The sequence below is a fragment of the Triticum aestivum genome, chromosome 7A (assembly GCF_018294505.1).
Source record: "Triticum aestivum cultivar Chinese Spring chromosome 7A, IWGSC CS RefSeq v2.1, whole genome shotgun sequence".
Taxonomy (NCBI): domain Eukaryota; kingdom Viridiplantae; phylum Streptophyta; class Magnoliopsida; order Poales; family Poaceae; genus Triticum; species Triticum aestivum.
The window spans coordinates 607983552-607990881 of NC_057812.1; the positions used below are offsets into that span (position 1 = coordinate 607983552).

At 48.4% G+C, this 7330-nt stretch overlaps 1 pseudogene; it reads left to right on the top strand.

Annotated features, from left to right (window-relative positions):
• Window positions 1-6743, top strand: part of LOC123153555 (tyrosine N-monooxygenase-like) — a 25993-nt pseudogene extending 19250 nt beyond the window's left edge.
• The last annotated feature ends 587 nt before the right edge of the window (window positions 6744-7330 follow it).

The following is a 7330-nucleotide window of genomic DNA, read 5'->3' on the forward strand; positions in this document are numbered from 1 at the left end:
GAGGAAGGCTGGGGCAAGCCTATTTATAAGGAAAGATGCGAACAAACGGGCGCGAGAATCAAGGGAGAACCGAATAATGGTTATCCAGCTATATAGGCGCCTCGATTCTCGGGAAACATTAAAGATAGAAGATCCGTTGGAAGATGACGTCATGAAATTTTTTTGTGTTTTCAAGAGATGACGTCACGGCGGGTTATAAGGAAATTTTAGTAAAGATAAGAAGATGGATTTTTTGCTAAGTATGGAAGATTGACAAAGAACAAAGTTCAAAGTCAACCTGGGGCCTAATGTTGGGGATATTACTATCAGTTGAGACCCGCCCAGGAGGGGCCGGGTCAACCTCAATGGCGGGTTACGCAAGAAGCCCAGTAAACATTGAAGATTGTAGTGTATTAAATCTTATAGAAGGCCCAAAGGCCTGAAGGCAGTTTAAGGCCTGATATTATGAACTGCCATATGTAAAGAAAGACTTGTAAGGAAAGGCATGTAAAGGAAGTCACCGAGCCGAACACGACTATGAGTCAGCCTGGATTCTGTAGGCCACCAGGCGTCAACCCATGTATATAAGGGGACGACCCAGTGGCGGCTGAGGGCAAGAAACAACCAATTGATAACCAAGCCGGTGAGTTGAGCCTCTTGGAGATCGAAACCCTAGCAATACCAAACCCAACTAGACGTAGGCTTTTACCTTCATCGTAAGGGGCCGAACTAGTATAAAAACTATCTCGTGTCCTTTGTCCCGATTAACCCCTTTAAGCTTCCTAGTGAGATGGCCCTACGACTAAGTCCTTGCTCTAGGACATCTGCCATGACAATTCCACGACACATCTGCATGAATGTGGCTCCAGCGTTCTTCAAACCAAATGGCATAGTGACATAACAGAAGCACCCAAATGGGGTGATGAAAGCTGTTTTTATCTCATCGGGTCTGTACAGACGGATCTGATGATACCCGAAATAGGCGTCCAAAAAGGACAAACGCTCACACCCCGCAGTCGAGTCGACTATTTAGTCGATGCGGGGGAGAGGAAGGTGGTCCTTCGGGCAGGCCCGATTGTTATGCTTGAAGTCAATGCACATGCAAAGTGAGTTGTCCTTCTTAGGAACCGTGACAACATTAGCTAACCACTCGGAGTGGTAAATCTCTCGAATAAACTCAGCTGCCAGGAGTCGTGCCACTTCTTCACCGATTGCTTTTCTCTTCTGTACGGCGAACCATCGGAGATGTTCTTTGACCGGTTTACTTTTGGGTTGACTCGCAAACGATGCTCAGCCAGTCCCCTGGGAACACCTGGCATGTCAGAGGGTTTCCATGCAAAGATGTCCCAGTTCTCACGGAGGAACTGGGTGAGCGCTTCTTCCTATTTGGAATCGAGTGTTGTGGAAATGTGAGTCGGAGCAGCATTGGGATCAGTCGGGTGAATATGAATCGGTTTCGTTTCGCCGGACGACTGAAATGTTGAATCCGTAGCAGGCTTCTTAGCTCACAGCAAATCACTCGGATCTGCATTTTTTTTGATACTCCTGCAATTCCACTACTGCCATCTGTATATCGGCGATCTTTGAGCCCTTCTAGAAGCACTCTTCTGCCTTCTTTCGATTGCCAGCGATAGTGATCACCCCTTTAGGACCAGGCATCTTCAATTTGAGGTACACGTAATATGGCCAAGCCATAAATCGTGCATAAGCTGGCCTGCCCAGAATAGCGTGATAAGCACTCTGGAAATCCACAACTTCAAATGTTAACTTTTCTTTGTGGTAATTATTGGAATCTCCAAAAACTACATCAAGCGCGATCTGACTGAGTGACGCGGCCTTCTTGTCGGGAATAACTCCATGGAAACTCATATTGCTTTCACTGAGTCTGGACATCGGAATGCCCATTCCTTTCAACGTCTCTGCATACAATATATTCAGACCACTACCACCATCCAACAGAACTTTAGTCAATCGAATGCCCTCGACTACTGGGTCGACCACCAATGCTTTCCTCCCAAGGGTGGCTATGTGCGCTAGGTGATCAGACTTGTCGAATGTAATGGCAGTCTGAGACCACTTCAAATAACTGGGTGTCACCGGGCCGACCATGTTCACTTCTCTGTTGATGACTTTCAGTCGACTCTTGCTCTCAACATCAGCAAAAATCATCAGAGTGGAATTTACATGGGGGTAACCATCATCGTCCTCCTCCTCATCCTCAACTTTGTCTGCTTCTCCTTTTCCTTGGGTTGTTTCTCTCAGAATTGCTGGATTAGGAGTCGACACTGTCGAGTGGTATGCTTTGGGTAAATGAAATTACCCCCTTCATCTTTCTTGGTGTGAATGTGGCATGGTAAATCCAGCACATCATTTCCATCTTGATCTTTTACTTTCTTGGGGTTCCATGGTCCTTTGGGTTTCCCCTTGAACTTCCCTTGAGTCACGGCTAAGGCTTCACCAGGAGTGGCTGGCTCGGCTTTGCGCTTCTGCTTCCGACTGGAGTTTCCTCCTCCGGTTTCCTGGGCGACTGTTTTGTGCTTGCCACTCCTGATCCACTCCTGATCTCGTCCTCCGGTTTCCTGAACTTACTGACTCCAGTCGCCAACCTGAAGTTGGGGAGAATCACTGCAGCCCTGATGGCTCTGCTGAAGCACTCTGGACCTGAGACATGCACTCTGCTGCTGGTTGGTAGATCTCTATCATGACCTTCTCGGTGAGCTCTATTTCTGTTGACCAAGCCCTGAACGAGAATAGATCTTGCATCAAAGCCTGGCTCCCTGGGGTCGACTGGAATCCTTCGCCCGACACTATGAGGGCGCCTGTCATCATGTCGCCGAGGCACGTATGATCCACTCCTTGGGGGAGGCGTGGGCACTCGATGACGATCATCGTGATCAAATCGGTGATCATACTGCTCACGATTCCTATACTGATCTCGTCGGTCTCCACGTCCCTCACGCCTCGGGGGCGATCTTGGGCTGTGAGCCGACTGGACTACATCTGCAACCACGGATCTGCTGTGAATCCTATTCCGCGACTGAGATACTACTGTGTTCTACTCACCCACGGCTCGGAGCAAGGCCCGGATCTGCACCAAACCCCGACTAGCTTCTGACTGGGAAGGTTGAATTGACTCCGCTATTCAGGCCGCAGCTGCGAGATTCTGGATTGGAGTTCGGTATACCTGAGTCGGAGGTGGAAAAAGTTGACGTCGACTGGATTTGGGAGCACGCTGCCGAGCACACTCGTCGAGTGTGTGCTGGAGGTTCTCCAGTCGAGTGCGCTCAGCCAAGTTGGCCAGGCGCGCCTCCTCCAAGTCCTGGGCCTCTGGGGTTTCTCCAACGATAGGAGTGTGAAGTGCATCCATGTTCCGGCGGTGAAGTTCTTCCCTCCGCTGCGAAGAGAGGGGTTCGGGGTGGTACTCTTCGTGAACACGCAACAGATCGCCGCCCCCATCGCCTCCGTCTTCATTGGTGAAGCCAGGAGGACTGCGTGGTCCATTGACCATCAAAACTTCCGCCGCAGGGTCGCTGCTGTCGCACTCGGACACAGCAGAGCCAGTCAACAGTTCGAACAGGCCATAGAGAGTTTTGTCGGGCTTGATTGCCGCGACTTGGGGGGTGGCCGACTGGCGAGCCACCGCATGCTTCACCCATCGCTGAAGCCTCGATCGACCGGAACGTTTGTTCCAGCGGGCTGCAGTGAGGGGGGAAGCTACAGGAGCCGATCGATATTGGGTTGACGGCTGCCGCAGGAGGACGTCGCGGACGCACGCGTGAAAGTGCGTTGCCCCGCGGACGGGGAGTGCGTCGACGTCAAGTGGAGCCTCCTGAAGCCAAGCAGAGTCGTCGGCGACAAACACGAGCGCGCCGAGACGGATCTCACGGCCCTCAGCCAAACCTCCGCCTGAAACCATGATGAAGGGGATCGGAAAAATTGCAACTTCTCAAACAAGTCGCTAAGACACCAGCCCCATGGTGGGCGCCAACTGCCGTGGTTCTAAGTCTGATAGTAGAATGGGGGGTTGGAATGTAGAGGCAAGATCCTAGCTATGGAGGAGTTGTACACGCGAGTTTTACGAGTTCAGGCCCTTCTCGGAGGAAGTAACAGCCCTACGTCTCGGAGCCCGGAGGCAGTCGACTGGATTATATGTGTGCGTGTTACAGGGGGTGCGAACCCTTGTTCCAAAGGAGGGGGTGGCTTATATAGAGTGTGCCAGGACCCCTCCCGCCCTCAGTTATAAAGGGTTTAAGGTACATAAAGATGAAGATGTTACTGATAACGCCTGTAATAAAGGTACATAATGACCATTAAGGCTATGACTTAATTCCCGACCGTTGCAGAGTGGAGTGGCTCTAGATCTTTTGGTAGTCGAGTGATTGTCCATACGGTCGAGTGTCTTCAAGACTGTCGAGTGGAACATAGCTTCATGGTCGAGTGGATGATGATTTTTCTTCGACTGCTTCTAGTTCTTTTAGAGATGTCCTTGGGGAGGGTATCTTGGACAGATCCATGACCCTACCCTAGGTACATGGCTTCATCAGCTAGTACTAGCTAGCTACCATCTCTTTAATTCTAGTTTCAATACCATTATCATGATTGATTAATTATTATCTAATTGAATTCTATTATCGTAAAGGCCCTGAAGCAGGCGTCGTGGACTAATTTATGTGCATACTATGTTTGCGAGAACATTCGCATGATGATGTCTGAAGGGAGCAGAAATGATAGAGAGCAATGGGTACGTTTGCCAGAACACTATTCACAATTTTTACATCATTATCTAATATATATATATATACACAACTAATACATGCATATATTGATTTGCTTCTTTAAAGATGAAGGAGATGCGGGACAAGCTCCTACTGGAGGATCGCGTACGAGCAATTCAAGAGGAAATAGCGGGATTTTTGCTCGACCAGGTCATAGATCACAAAGGAGAATACTATTGCAAACTTTAATGCCCCCATGTAATGATCTGCAAATTGTAGGAGAAATTTTATATACCAAATTGTATATATATACATGTGTATGTGAATGGTCCTGCGAGAAATTCGATGATATATATATATATATATATATATATATATATATATATAGGTATATGTATATAACGTGTACAATATTTAGTACCGTAAAATATGTTTGAAATGAAAAAGAATTAAATGGAAAACACAAAACTAAAAGGAAAAATAATCATAAACCCATAAACCCCTAAACCTTTTAGTCCCAGTTGGTGTAACCAACCGGGACTAAAGGCCCCAGCCTCCCGGCGCGGGCTCGTGCCACATGGTGGTTGCAGAACCGACACTAAAGGCCCTTATGAACCGGGACAATAGCCCGATTCTGCACTAGTGGTTGGCTCCAACAATTCTCATTGGTCTCAAACCAATGAAATGTGTGAAGATGATTGTGTTGAGTGGGAGGTGGACGAGGATGGTGAGGGTATCATCGATGCACCAAAAGGAAGAGCGGGCAACTACATGGACGAAGACATCTTGCCATGCAATACATGGTTACATGTGTCTATGGATGCCAACATTGGAGGTGACCACAGTAGAGATGCATATTGGGACCGGATGAAGGAGCACTTTGATTTACACAACAAGAGTGGAATTGACCGCACGGGTAGATCTATTCGCTCCCGGTGGTCGACAATCAACAAAGATTATCAAAGGTGGGCGGCGGCACTTAAGGCGGTTAACACAATAAACTCAAGTGGCATTAATGATAGAGATAGGGTAAGTGTCATTTCTTTATGTTCCTTCCATGTTCATCCTTCTTTTTTGGTGTTTCAAGTGCTAACTTGTTCTTTTGTTTGTCGGTCACTATTGCAGAAAACTTATTTCAAGGAGAAGAGAAGAAGACCAAGAAAGGGAAGGTCAAGAAAGGGAGACCATTTCTGTTGGCCCATTGCTACAATGTGTGGAAGGATGAAGAGAAATGGAAGCCCCGCGATGACCAAGAGGAGAGCAAGAAAAGCAAGGCAACTATTGATTTGGATGATGAGGAGGAGGAGGCATCAAGTGATGGCGGCAAGAGAATCCCTACACCAAACTCGGAGGAGATGATGATTTAAACAATGTTATAGAAGCTATTGTGAAGGCACGAAAGGAAACAAACGAGGTGAGGATGATGACAAGGAGCCAAGATGTGGCGGCCATGGAGAGGAGGGTGGCTGCCGAGGAGAGGAAGGTGGCATTGGAGGAGAAGAAATTGGCCATGGAGGAGCGATCTAGAGTATTGAAATGGGTGAAGGACTTGTTCTTCATGGACACATCTAAACTCGATGATAGGCACAAGGAGTACATCATTCTTTCCCCTCAAGAAGCCTTGGTCCAAAAAGAGACACGGCCATGGGAGGCATGAGAGCTACCAATGGGAGGCATGGGTGGCATGGGTGGCTTCGGAGCTACCATGGGAGGCACGGGAGCACCTACAGGAGGCATGGGTGGCTTTGGAGCTACCATGGGTGGCTGGGAGGCATGGGTGGCTTCGGAGCTACCATGGGAGGCATGAGTTTTGGGTCTCTCGTGAGAGGTATGGGAGCACCTCCGGGTGACATGGGTGGACGCATGTCTTCCAGTGTGCCTCACATACCTTCGCATTATCCCATTGGAGATCTTACGAACACCATCCGAGCTCCCGATGACGATGTGGCGCTTGAAAATGAAGAGGAGGAGGAAGAAGAGGACGATGATGAGTTGTGTGGCATGATTGTTGATGCGCCATTTGTTTGTGCAAACTTTTATTTGTCATGAACTTGGTTGGGTGATTTTGAACTATGTTGTGCAAGTGAACTATGATATGTCTTTGTTTTGCACATTCGTTTAATGTTTGAAACATCATCATATTGTCAAATGGACATGTGAAAATCATATTTGCAAGCGCTGGCTGCTTGCGCGCTCTGTAAATTAGCGCGCCTTCTGGAGCTGCTCGCGCGTGCCATATTTTACTGCGACTGCTAGAGCTAGTGCCCTCCTTCACGCAAAAAACGATATTTCAACGTTGTAAAAAAATTGTGCGTCGTGCGGTAGTGCACCTGTTAGAGATGCTCTTAGAACCGTGTTTTTACGACACCTATGTGATGCCCTATTCTGCAAGAACTTGGTGTTGTGGTCGCCCCTCTGGCCGCTGCATCACTTCTTCCCTGTCGAAGAGCTCATGCAGGACTTTTTCAAGCCACACCGAACCGAAATCAGTACGTATGTGCCTAGTTCTGCATGTGCTTGGACACATCTTTTAACAGTGCCCACACGAGCCCACTTTTCCCTGTGTCGTGCTTGCATGTCCAATGCATGATGTAGCAGCGGGATCCTATACAGCACGTAGGTCGCCCGCTAGCAAC